Source organism: Euprymna scolopes, chromosome 5, assembly GCF_053919585.1.
Source record: "Euprymna scolopes isolate OS-2025 chromosome 5, ASM5391958v1, whole genome shotgun sequence".
Classification (NCBI taxonomy): Eukaryota; Metazoa; Mollusca; class Cephalopoda; order Sepiida; family Sepiolidae; genus Euprymna; species Euprymna scolopes.
The window spans coordinates 60,187,967-60,202,411 of record NC_136486.1 but is presented as its reverse complement, the minus strand read 5'-3'; positions in this window follow the sequence as shown (position 1 = coordinate 60,202,411).

Here is a 14,445-nt window from a genome sequence, read left to right as displayed (position 1 = left end):
CTTGGTTCATTTTCCGTAGTTTTTTTTATCTATAGATGCATATACGATATTTATTTGTTTATTTATATGTGTATATGTGTGTGTGTCTGTCTGTCTCTGTGTGTATGCGTGTGCGTGTGTGTGTGCGCGCGTGTGCGTGTATGTATTATATATGTACTAATTTTGACTTGACACCTAAGTACATAATGTTTTCACCTGGAATGCTATAGTTTGAAATATTACAAATGTACACAAGGAAGCGTCTGAAGCACTAATAAAACCTACTTTCTAACCTGCCCGATCTGGGTTTTTTTTTTTTTTTTTTTTTTTTTGCACTGAATAACATATATGCTCAAATTTCATGACAATCACGGATGTAATAGTAGTAGCAATAATTACGTCACTCTCCACTGAATTCTACGTATATGTCCTCCTCTTCAAATGTATTTCTACTCGTCCTGCCACTTTTCCACACTCCTTGTATGTAATGTTTTAAAAGTGAAAAATATTAAGATTTCGAAGGAGAAACTTCTGTGCAACGTTTAGAGAGGAAAAGTTTGTAAATTGTTCCAAAACAAGTGTGTAGACTAAATTAAATAGCATGTTCTTTAAAGTTTTCAATAAAATATACAGCGTATATAACGTATAAAATCGAGATAGAATTTCGAAAACATCGATAAACAACGGTCATTTAAGACCTACTACATTCTCTCTTCTTACGCGTATTAGTTAGACAGACATTATTAGAATAGAAGTCATTTGGAGCGAGAACAATGTAGTTATACATCTTTCTATAGATTTTCTTTATAAAGAAACCAAGTATCTGGGCCTACTTGCCTTCGTTTCCCGCTTTCCTACAAGTATAAGATACCTAGTATATACAAGTACCGTGTACTTTATTTTGGTTAAGTTCACCTTCCACATCCTTGTGTTTACAAAACCATTTGGTGGAAGTGACGTCGAACAAATGTTAAGCTACGGATGACCACAACTGTATAAAATGTACCTTTTTTAGATGCAAATATAATAATAGAAGTTGTATTCGAACAGTCTTTATTTGAACTCAAGGGACTATTTTTTTATTTACGAACTGTTTTTTTTTCACGTAAAATATGTTTACGAACTGTTTTTTTATGAAACAAAAATAGAGGTTTTATAATAAAATATATATATTATGAACTGTTTTCCAAACATCAAGTGTTGGTATTTTTTTATAAATAATAAAGTATAAAAATATAACGTTTATAATAAAAGTTAGATAATATCGAAATTTTAAAATTAAAGTTAGTTTTATTTAAAAAAAAAAAAAACGAAGTGTTTTTTTTTTCTTTTCGAGATATTTTTTCTCCATTTATCACTTTGAAATGTTATTCAACAATAAATCATAAACCGATTTACAATAAAAAAAAAAATTACAAAATTTATTTTTCGATGTGAGATGTTTTTAACGGGATTTTTTCTAACGTGACTTTTTAAGTTTTCGAAAGTGATTTCCAAATTAGGAAGGCATTAACAAATGCAGTAATGCCAGCGATTGAACTGACAACAACAATTATGATATTCAGTGATGTGATTAAAGAAACTTCCTCATCATCACTGAATACTATGAAATGGTTGGCACAACGTGGCATAATCGCCAACCACCACACGTGTCCGAAATGCACTGACCCATGTCGAACTATGAATCTTCAGAGTAGAAATGGGAGGCGCTTTATCGACGGCTATTTTTGGCCCTGCCCTGAATGCAAAAAACTTTTTGTTGAATAACTTTTTTAAAATGTTATATTATAAAAGATCTATACAGTCTATTTTTATGAATATAAAAGTGTGTTAAAAAGTTAGAATAAAGTTTGTAATGTAATTGAAAAAAAAAACACCATTTTTGTTAAAATAAAACTAACTTTAATTTTAAATTTTCGATATCGACGTTTATGTAACTTTTATTATAAAAGTTGTATTCTATACCTTATTATTTATAAAAATTAACAACACCTAATGTTTGGAAAACAGTTCATAATATATATTTCATTATAAAAGTTCGATGTTTGTTTGATAAAAGAAATAAAACAGTTCATAAACATATTAATGGGGGAAAACAGTCCATGAATATTAAAAAAACAGTCCAATGACTGTTTGAATAAAACTTCTATTTTTATATTTGCATCTAAAAAAAGGTACATCTATACAGTTTTGGTCATCCGTATCTAAAAATTTGTTAGACGTCACTTCCGTCAGATTGCCTTGTAAAAACAGGAAGGCGGAAGATGAACTTAACCTTTATTTCTATTATGTATTCGTATATTCATATTCAATAATTTGGGGAAATTATACTAATTTCGTCATGATAAGTACGAAGATGATAATACTTTCATCTGAAATGCGTTAGTTTAAATAATACCTAATCTATACAAGCACCCAATGGTTTTCTTTGAATTATTTTTCTATAGATTTATTTTTCTTAATTTTTATAATTTATACACATTTTGACGTCACAAATCTGATTATTGCTGTTATTACTAATATTATTAGATAATAATAAAATATGGGATAATAACAGTAATAATAATAGTGATAATAATAATAATAATCATGGTTTCGTTTAATAACGTCTTCCTGAAAATAGATTTATTCTCATATGATACTTTTACTGTCATGGGGGGGCTGTTACTGAGACACGAAACTTGTGGCATTACGCTACGCCGAAAAATTACGTGTCTAACATTTAATCAATACAGAGAGAAAAGATAAATTTGTCGCCCTAAAGAAAACGGCAGTACAGATTTATTTTTAAAATTTATTACAAAAATCAATTCAGGTAACTTGATTATATAGGAGAGCTGACATCGATTTAATGTAGCCGCATTCAGCCTCAATCATCACCTCGATACGAGTCCAGAAATGGGAGCATGTCGTTTACAAAAGCGCCGGCGGGAGCTCGGCGAATACTCGGCGGATGTCGGCAATCAGGCTGGCTTTTGTTTTGTAGGAGGTCATGTTGGTGATGTTCTTGACTTACGATAAAACGGCATAATGCTAAGGATTCAATTTTTGAGGGGGATCAGTAAGAGAAGGGTACAAAGTCGTAACACTTTTTCTGAGGAGCAACCTGGGTCGGCTCCGAGTTCTGTTGCCACACCCAAAGTCTACCAGCGGCCACTTGATCACACCAAAGGATCACTACATTCTTAAACACATCCAGGTACACTTTGTTGTTTACTTTCAAACCGACTTCGAAGATGTGAGGTGGCATGATGTAGCCCTCATTTGAAACCGCACCAAAGACCAAAACTCTTTTAACTGTGCACTTGTTGAACAGTCTGGATTTGCATTTTGAGGTTGCTGGCAATGGTTTTCTTGCCATAACTTGGATAGGTATAGTACATAAGTTGTACAGCAGCGCATCTCCGATCATACTCGTTGAATATTGTGTCACTTTCATACATGATAGAAAGATATTATCACTACTGGAATTTGTACACAACTGGCCAACAAGTAGATGATCTGCAAAAAAAAAAAAAAAGAAAATCGGTTCTCATCAAACTGAAATAGAATTATGTCAAGGGTGACAATTCTATCGTTCCACAGTGTGAAATTATATGTAAGGCCAGTGCAAAAGGTTTTACCGATTTAAAATTACATCATATAAAAGTAGAAATTGTGCGTTCTTGCAAATATTTATTCATAGCAATGAGAATTTTTACTCATGTTGGCGATGAGATTTAAGCATTTATCCCTTTACAAAAAGAGTCTAATCTCTTTTTACCAAAACGCATAACTCTAGCCTAGAAAATAATTTCTTTCCCAAGAGAAATAACTATAGTCTCAACAAAGCTGTTAGATTCATCATTTAATTTACACTAGTAACTTAAATTGTTCACTCTCTCTCTCTCTCTCTCTCTCTCTCTCTCTCTCTCTCTCTCTCTCTCTCTCTCTCTCTCTCTCTCTCTCTCTCTAGAGTTCAGTTGTGTTAAAAAACAATAAGTAGACTATTATTATTATTATTATTATTATTATTATTATTATTATTATTATTATTATTTTATCTGTACGAAATTCCCTAAGTATAAACATCATTCAGAGACTTTTCGAGAACTAAAAAAACACACATGCGGGCCTATCACCCCCTAAACGTCTGTGCCTAAACCTAAACGTAGATCCCATGAACAAATATTCTTTCTTAGAATTGCACGCCTGTGGAACCCTCTTCAGTTTGCCTGTTTATAACCTTACTACAATTTAGATGTCTTCAAGTTCAACATAAAAAAAATTCCTGATAAACCGTCCCCTTAAATAAGACACTTTATCAAATATCCTTTACTAACGATAACTACGATTTTATACATTGATTACTGTACACGCAATAACCCTTATCCCCGAGTTGTTTCCGAGCCTTAGTAAGTGGTGACTACCATGTAATATATATATATATATATATATATATTTATTTATATATATATATATATATATATATATATATATATATATATATATATATATATCAGCAGATCAAGAACATCAACAGAAAATACAGGAATACAAAAACTTTATCGTATTTATTCAAACGTGACTTGATAACGACCGACTGCCAAAATACACACACACACACACTCACACACTCACACACACACACACACACACACATATATATATATATATATATATATATATATATATATATATATATATTCACCATATAAAAGCGTGCTTGCCTCAAATTTTACTTTATTTAACGATTGTACAATCAAATATCAAATTACCCAGTGTGTGCTTCACTTTGTGTCGTTCCGGTAGATCTATCATTGCCTACTTGACTGAATATGAATATCGTTTTTTTAATCATTTTTTTTTTTTTGTATAAATCAATCAATCGAGAAATTTTATGGCGATCTACAATGAACGAGCAAAATCTTTTCGCTTGTCAAATGTGTTTCAATTGATATTACACATTCACTCGTTCATGAAACGGCAAAACTCACGTATATTATATACGGAGCAGCTGTCAAGCTTAATGAGATTTTAATTCCCTACAGTTGGTCGAAGTGATTTGGGTAGTATTGGATGGAGTGAACTCCATGCTCCTCACATGTTCGCCATATACCATCCGTCGTAGCCTTCACCACCTAATTTCTTTTATTGATGTCTATAAATCAAATTTGAACTGTGCAGCACTCCATCTGACATTTATATATATATATATATATATATATATATATATACATATATATATATATGTATATATATATATATATATATATATATATATAATCGAGTAAAATGGGAAACGATATGTTTAAAATACAATGACAGACGACGCGTTAAAGAAACATAGCGATATAGTGTATTAGAAAAAAAAAACAGGATACGCTATATGTCTACAATAACGATACGTATGGTATCACGTAGAGACGTATAACTTTCAAACCCAAGAGACATTCCTTTGCTTGCAGAGATAAGGCTTCCATTTTACTTGATTTTATTAATAAAAAAGGACATCCCTGGATTAAAAATACGGAAAGTGAAGGCGAAACCGGTCAGCTGGCCTTCTCTATTAATTTTTTTTTTCATTTACCTCTTTTAATCATGAACATCAACACGGGTCTTTCTAGCATCATTGCAATAATTAAATGTTTGTACTAATATATATATATATATATATATATATATATATATATATATATATATATATAAAGTGTTATTTTGGTTTCGATTCAAGCTAATGCACCCAAGGCACATAGATATATATTTTGTACTCCCCCGGCAAAAGGAGAGTGGACTTGTAAATTCACCCTTGTCCGTTCATTCATTCGTCAGTCCGCACTTTTGTCAATAACTACGCCTTAGAATTTTGGAAATTTAGCACAACCTATAAACATTATATGTGTAAAAAATACAGACCGGATTTTCCGGGAAAACTCCGGTTGTCCCTCTAGCGGTGCCTTTCGAGTTAAAATGGCTAAAATTGACACTAAAGTGTCAATTTTAGCCATTTTAACTCGAAAGGCTTAAAAAAAAACGATGCCTTGGATTTTTAGAAATCTTTCTGAAAAGTTGTAATTAACTAATTTCTATATAATTTTGTTTGTCTATACTTCGCGATAACTATTCGGTGTGTTCGTTACAGGTAAATTTATATATACTGTTTTTAGTAAGGAGTAGATATAATCACAGACAATTAGATATATCAATCTAAGTATTTATATATAAATGTAGAATGTTCTAAAAAATGTTTTTTAAATTAATCAAATATAACTTCACACATATCTGAACCAGGATGCTAAAATCTTGAAATTGACATTAATATGTTTTGATACTTTAACATGAGCTGTCTCTCTCTCTCTCTCTCTCTCTCTCTCTCTCTCTCGCACTCTCGTGTATATATAAGTGAACGTGTTTGTCCGTCTGTATGTGTGTCTGTGTGCCTGTGTACATTTCACTATACAATAACTCTGTCAATTTTATATCTACAGTCTCGAAATTTGATATGCAGGGTACTGAGATTTGGGAAAATCTTTGTGATGGGTGTTCGGCCAAAAATTTGGTTGTTAAGGGGTCAAACTTCAACGTATTTACCTGTGAGAACTCTACCAAACTTCTCCGCCAATTTTGGGTATAAACAATTGAAATTTTAGATACGGTTTTTTTGGACATGGATCTAACTTAATAACTTGTTTTGAACCCAAGACAATAAAGGTTAAGGGATCATAATAGGGGTCGAAGATTAAAAATTTCACCTCTTCGGTCTCTATCAAATTATTCAGACAATTGTTGGTCTAAACATTTGAAATTTTACATCAAGGGTATTCAGAGATAGGGTAAGCTTTTTCATCGGTTTGAGTCGAAAATTTAAGTTACCAATATATAAATGTGTGTATGCATGTATGTTTTTAAGTCTGCCTAAAACTTTCGACATAGGCGACGAATTTTGACAATATCAGTATCGTTTTGAAGCTCGACCCTTCAGACGACAAATACCGAAAAATTGGCTAAAAATATTAATTTCTTCACTCTCAATTGGGCACTTTTCTACTGGGGGCGGGTCGCTTTTTTCACCGATATTTTTGAAAGTCATCCCCTCTTTTCGATTTTCTAGCTTTAATTTAAACCTACGTCAATTCCGATTTGGCAGTGGTTGTAATAGCAAAAATGTCACTTGTTCCCCCGTTCTTTTCCTCCTTCGCGGTACGGGTTCGAGCCTGCCTTCTTACAACCAGTTTTCTTTCTTTTTTTTTTTTGCTCAACATACTCCTCCAAACACCCGGGCAACGCCGAACACCCATGCTAGTATATATACAAATTATTTAACCAGAATATATACTTATACTATATTTATATATATATACATATATATATAACTATATATATATGTATATATATAAATATATATAAATATTTATATATGAATATGTTTATATAAATATATATATAAGTATATATATAAATATATATATTAAAATATATATATATATATATATGTATATATATATATATACATACATATATACATTCATGCATACAAACATATATATACAAGCGTGGCACTATTTCCTTGTGCCACTGTTTCTAACACACTCTGCAGCATGGACGGGTGGTAAATTGTCCATGAGCATAGAGATACAAAGAAACCCCTTCCCATAATTCCCTTGCTATCTTTCTTTCTCTTTCCTGCACGACCACCATGATGTGAAGACGCATATTTTATCTCTCCGTAAATGAGGGGGACACCCCCTCCCTCAACACTAGTTAGGGTAGTTAGTTTCGAAAATCCTATTGTCCAGTTTTAATTGTAAAAATTAATTGTAATATGTATTGTAATATATATTTTGTAAAATAAAATAGTTAGTTATACCTTGTGTATATTAAAATTGTGCCGCGTGTCATTTTTCTTGTGTCTGCCATGAATGCCTTCATAAATGTCTGAAGTCGAAAGGCGGCCCTGAGGACAGAGAGATGAAGATTCCCACCAGAATGCCACCAGGGTGAAGAGATCATCTTGAGAAAAGAAAGGAGCCACACCCAGATCCAACATCTCAGGTATGATTTTCTTCTTGCTACACAGACCCTAATGACTGGCCCATCTTCATATCTTCATGAGACCGCTTTAAGACATTTACTATAACACGTCTGTCGGTCACACCTCAGTGACCGGCTGATAGTGGTATACAAGGTGCCTTCAATAAGTTTTCGTATATTTTGTACAAGCATTTAAATTGTTCGTTGAAAATTCTGTATGTTATTGTTATACATCTTATGAAATGACGGGCCTATTTTTATTGTTCCAGGTTTAAATGAACAGATGCACCGGGAATTGGAATACACCCTACTAATGCCTGATTGTTACAATTTGTGAATTTCAATCAGGACGTGAGAACACTTCAGAAAAACGATATGCAATAAAATTCTGTTTTTAACTTGCAAAAATATCACAGAAACATATGGAATGCTTTAGACTCGTTTTAAACCATCTTGCATGAATCGAGAATCAGTTTTTGGAGTGACATAAGAGTTTCAAGAGAGGCCGGAAGTCTCTGAGAGATGATGAGAGGTGGGAAGGAGTAAGAAAGTCAGAACATTGAAGTTGATTGGCCAAATAAAGACTTTCATGGATACGGGTAGTTATGCGTCGTAATACACACTCAGCGCACAATTGATGTCAGTGTGGGAACTGTAAACATTATTATATGTAAGAAACTGAAGATGCGGAAGATTTGCGCAAAATTTGTATCAAGTGTGTTCCGTCCTTGTCGCAAACTATTTGACCAAGACGCGCATCAAGACAGTTTCTCACCCTCTCTATAGCCCAAACCTTGCTTTCGGTAACTTTTGTTTATTCGATAAGCTCAAGGAAAACTTTGGAGGTCGTCGTCATGAGAAAATTGTAGAAATGAAAGAGGCTATGACGAGGATCATTGACAAGCTCACACAAGAGGACTTCCGTGGATCTTCCAGAAGTTGTTGGAACGGTATAAGTGGATTACAGCTGGAGGAGATTACTTCGAAGCGAACTAGACTTCGTGTGTGTACTATAAGTAAAAGTGCCCAACAGAAAAAGTATGGAATCTTATTGAAGGTGCCTTATATATATATATATATATATATATATATATATATATATATATATGTGTGTGTGTGTGTGTGTGTGTGTGTGTGTGTGTGTGTGTGTGTGCGCGCGTGTGTGTGTGTGTGTGTGTCTGTGTGTGTGTCTGTGTAAATTGTGTTAAAACATATTGGACTAAAAAATTACACATTTTCAAAAGTTCTCAATGAGTGCAAATATATAAACATAAAAAAACCCTATTCTTAAAAAAATATACCGTTTTTTTTTAATAAACTAATGTTTTAGATATCCGTTTTTTAGTAAGCATATGTGCATACTTTTACATAAGTCTATGTTTATGTACATATGTATGTATTTATATGTGTGTCTTAATGTTTATTCTTTTTCGTTGTTTTTATACTTTTCAATAAATGTAAATTAAAAATAAAGCTTATTATTTAGCCTTGTCTACACACTAGTGCCATACACATCCGAGAACGGGTAGAATCAATACAGATGTTAATATACTCTACCTTATATTCATAAATAAATATTATATTATATATATATATATATATATATATATATAATATTTATTTATGAATATATGTATATATATATATATATATATATATGTTTGTGTGTATGTGTAAACCACCTTAGCAAAACCAAACTACTTAGTGACAAGCAATGTTTTCAGTCCTTTTCGAGATCTACAGGTGATGTACCATGTGTGATTTTTCATAGTATCCTTTCTTAGGCAATAGCTCTCGACATGTCAAAAGCATTTGTTAGACTTTGGTGAAAATATCTACTCAATAAATTATTCAGCTCTGGAATATCTAGAAATTGTTTCTCTATCCGATAGGTTTATGCAAGCAATCGTTGATTGACAGAAGTCCAGATCTCAAAGTATCAACGTTAATGTACCCCAACGGTTCATCTTAACTGCTCTTAACATATCAAAAGGCTTCAACAAGGTATGGCATAAAGGCCTACTTCACAGGATTTCCAGCTACGGTATAACTGGAAATGTTCTCTCTATCATTAAATCATTTCTTTCTGATAGACTCATAAGAGTAGTGATTGATGGACAAAAATCAGAGGCCTGCAGTATTAATGCTGGGGTCCCTCAAGGGTCCATCCTGGGCCCAGCTCTCTTCCTGATCTACATCAATGATCTTCCTAAGTACATACTTAAATCATTTGTTGATATCTATGCTCATGACATGACCATCTACGGCAACACATCAAAGGCTGTAAATGACAAAGCTCTCTCTGATTCTCTCTCCTCTGATCTCGAGCACGTGGTTCAGTGGGGGAAGACGTGGCTGGTTACCTTTAATGCATCCAAAACCAAACTTCTATCTTTACATCATCAACGCTCTGATCCTCATCTGGCATCAATTGAAATGGCTCTTGCCTAGGGGAAGCCCCATGTTTTGACAAGCTTCTGTGCTTGACCTTCACTCCTGATATGAAATGGAACACGTACATCAAGTCTGTTGCCAAGGTCGCTGGAAAGACGGTGGAATCCTTCTACCGCTCCAGAAGATATCTCACCCATGATGCAATTCTCTATCTATATAAAAGCCAAGTACGTCCAATGATGGGATACTGCTGCCATATCTGAGCAGAAGCTGCTAAAAACAGCGTATCCTGCCTTGACAGACTACAAAATAGACTTCGTGGCTTAGTGGGGGATGCCCTTTTCTCTTCCCTGCAACCTCTCTCCTACAGAAGAGACGTCACAAGCCTATCTTTGTCTTATCATTATTTCCATGGCAGTTGCTTGTCTGAACTCCAATCTCTGGCCCCCTCGCAATTCTTTTTTGAAAAACACCCGTCTAGCTGAATCCACTGTCAAAACTTTCCTCACTCTTTATCTATGCCTAAATCAAAACGTATATTCCATGAACAAAGCTTCTTTCTTAGAACTGCACGCCTGTGGAACTCTGTTTGGTCTGCCTGCTTCCCACCTGACTACAACCTGGATGTCTTCAAGTCCAACGTAAACAAAGTCTTGATGAACCGCCGCCTTAAGTAGACACTTTATTAAATCTCCACACTAACGTACTGTACTTACAATAACCCTTATCCCGTAGTGGCTTCCGGGCCTTTATCTTTGTATATTTATACTTGTATTTATATCTATATATTTATATTTAGGTCGGTCTTTTCTGGTGGCACGAGCGTTTTATATTGAACATCTACCTAATTTGATCCTTTTTATATTACAGATTCACCGCTCGACAAGACCCAAAAGTACACTCATGAACGAAGGATAGTGTAAGGTCAATAATGAGATTAAAATCTACGAGGATTGCAGACGATGAATTAGTCTGAGAAGAATTTAATTAACTAAAACGAAGACTTAATAAGAACTTGTTAACATTTGATTTGAAGACGATCATGCTCCAGCCGGTCGGATAACAGTACCGCAGTGTTGCGTCACACAGACACACAAGTTTTGGGAAATAATTTGGATTTTTTTCAGGTGTCGGTTTTGTATGATCACCCTATTCTTTGGAAATATTTCATTTGTCCTTATATTTTGTTTGGTTTTTGCGCAAGGGAAAATATAGATGAAAATCTCACAAGTTTATGAAAAGTTTGGAAAGACAAACATTGAGAAGTTTGTTCATTTAAAAAAAAAACAATTTAAATTTAAAATACCCTAAATATGAGATTTTACTTCTTTAGGCGATTATGTGTGTTAGCACACTGAAACGTTATTTTAGAATTTAGAATGAGGGTTTACTTGTGCATATAAATATAATGTAAACTGATCCCATTTCGGTGCATTATAACTTTTTAAGCAGTAAAATAATTGTTACAACTAATTTTAAGGCCAATCAGTTAAATCATAAAATCATAAAATCACATGTAATTGTTATATTTTTCGTATTGCAACCCGTACTTATGTTTAGTAGTAGGAAAGGAACATGGTTTTTATGACTTTTAACAATACTATATATTTATTCGATAGCTTGTGTGTTATTTATTTTGTGACATTTACATCCGAGTGACTATTGTGCCATTTCTTATAATAAATAATTTTACCAGGAATTCTTTGGCTTTGGTTTTGGTTTCGATTATAGCTGATGGCACTCAAGTCATTTATTTTCTTATAAATAATTTTACCAAGATTCTTCACAAATTTTGGTTTCGATTTCGATTATAACTGATAGAAGTTCAGTGATCTATTTTCTTTAATAAATAATTTTATCAAGAATTCTTCATACATTTTGGTTTCGGTTTCGATTTTATCTGAAAAAAACTGAAGCTGATGCACCCAAGTCATATGGATATATTTGTTTATTTTTTTAAATCGCAACTTTATAATATATAAAAATCGATAAAACATTAACTCTATAATATTATATACGAAATCTGCAGGAATTAAAAAATCATATTTAAGCGTATTTTACGTCGTGGGTACGTCGGGCGTCCTTGCTAGTTTAGATAAATACTTTTGCAGTTTTAACATGAGTTACAATAATATCAGAGCATCTTTATTTACGCCATGAATACCAAAATTAATATATTACCTATGAATGGGTCTCCTTCCACAGATCCCTCTAGTTGTTATTATTTGCATCTCGTTTTTATTTTTATTTCGTTTTTTACAGCAAAGCAAATCAATTTAATAACCCACCAAATTTATATAATTAAAATAAAATTAAAACATTCATAAAAGGAAGTCACATAATACTTAACGACGCCCAACGCCCTATCTATGTTAAAAATGGTTTTCAAAATAGTAACATTATTATTTAGCAATAGGGATGTTGTTAATATGTTGTTCTTACATCGTTTTCTCATTTTTACCTATCAATCATCGACTATTTTCAACTGTTTATGACAACTTTCAAGTAGCATGTTGTATCCTAACAATGAACTGATACAAATTGGCTTTGTTTAAAATCCAAATAAACCTTTTGTTGCCTTTTAACGTAATAACGTAAATTTGCCAAAAGAATGCATCGGCAATTATACGTACGACTTTTAGGAGATGAACCATTACAACATACATCTGCGTTACTTAAAAAATGCTAGGTTAATTTTTGGTGTCTTTAAAAAAAAGACCTAATATTTTTGCTGATGATGAGACTTTGTTTCAAAAAACTATATCATACAATTATTGTCCAAGACTCACTGTCTATCACAATTAAAACATCGTTTCCGAAACGATCGTACAATATATTGATTTTGTTTGTTCTTTCCTATGAAACAGATTTTTAATATTTAATTTTAATTAAAAATTATCAATAATCTTACTCAATATTAAATAGCTCGAGGACATATATGCCTACCGAGCTTATTATATATCTACATTACTAGGAGCACTGTTTTATTTCTGTTATTTTAACTGTATTAATGAATTTACTAATACATTAAAATATACTCTGCTCTTTAGACCCTTGTTCGAATCCCTATATATATATATATATATATATATATATATATATATATATATATATATATATATTTATATAGAAATATATAGAAATACATGTATATATAAATGTATATATATATATTTATATATAAGTATACACATTTATATGCATATAAATATACAAATATATATGTGTGTGTGGGGGGGGGTGAAGAGAGAGAGAGAGTTGTAGATGATTTGTAAGCTTATAAATATATATAAAACATAATTATTTAGTAAATTCATTAATCCCCTGCAATTGCTGAATCAACTTACTTTCTCAAATTCAGAATATTTATTTATAAATAAATATATATCAATATTTTTTTTAATAATAAATAAATAAAAAATACGCCCAAATGAAAAATGGGCGACTTTCTAAGAAAAACACCATGGCGGAAAAGTTAACCTTAATATCGTTTAAAAAATCAACAACAACCATTTGAATATATATACATATATGAATATATATATATATATATATATATAAATATGTATATATGAATATATATATATATAAATATGTATATAAATATATTTACATATGTATATATATATTAATATATATATGTATATAATTTGTAAGATATAATTATCAACTGACACGTGTTTCGTCGTTTACGAATCTAGCGATATATATATATATATATATATATATATATATATATGTATATATATATATATATATATATATGTATACATATATAATTTGAATTATTATCGCTGGACCCATAAACAAATTTAAACAAGCACTTGCCCGATTCGGATTACCCAATATATAGCTTGGACATTATTACCGAACGGATGTAAAGAACGTATAATATGGATTTTACCAAGCAAGCTGGATCTACAAAAACATTCATATCCTTTTTCTACAAATCCTCCTGCTACAGGACTTCTGATAAATGTATTATTTTCACTTTGACTTTCCATGTCTCACTGACTTTAGCAAATAGGGTGCATACCCTTATAACTATTTGCTAATATTTTC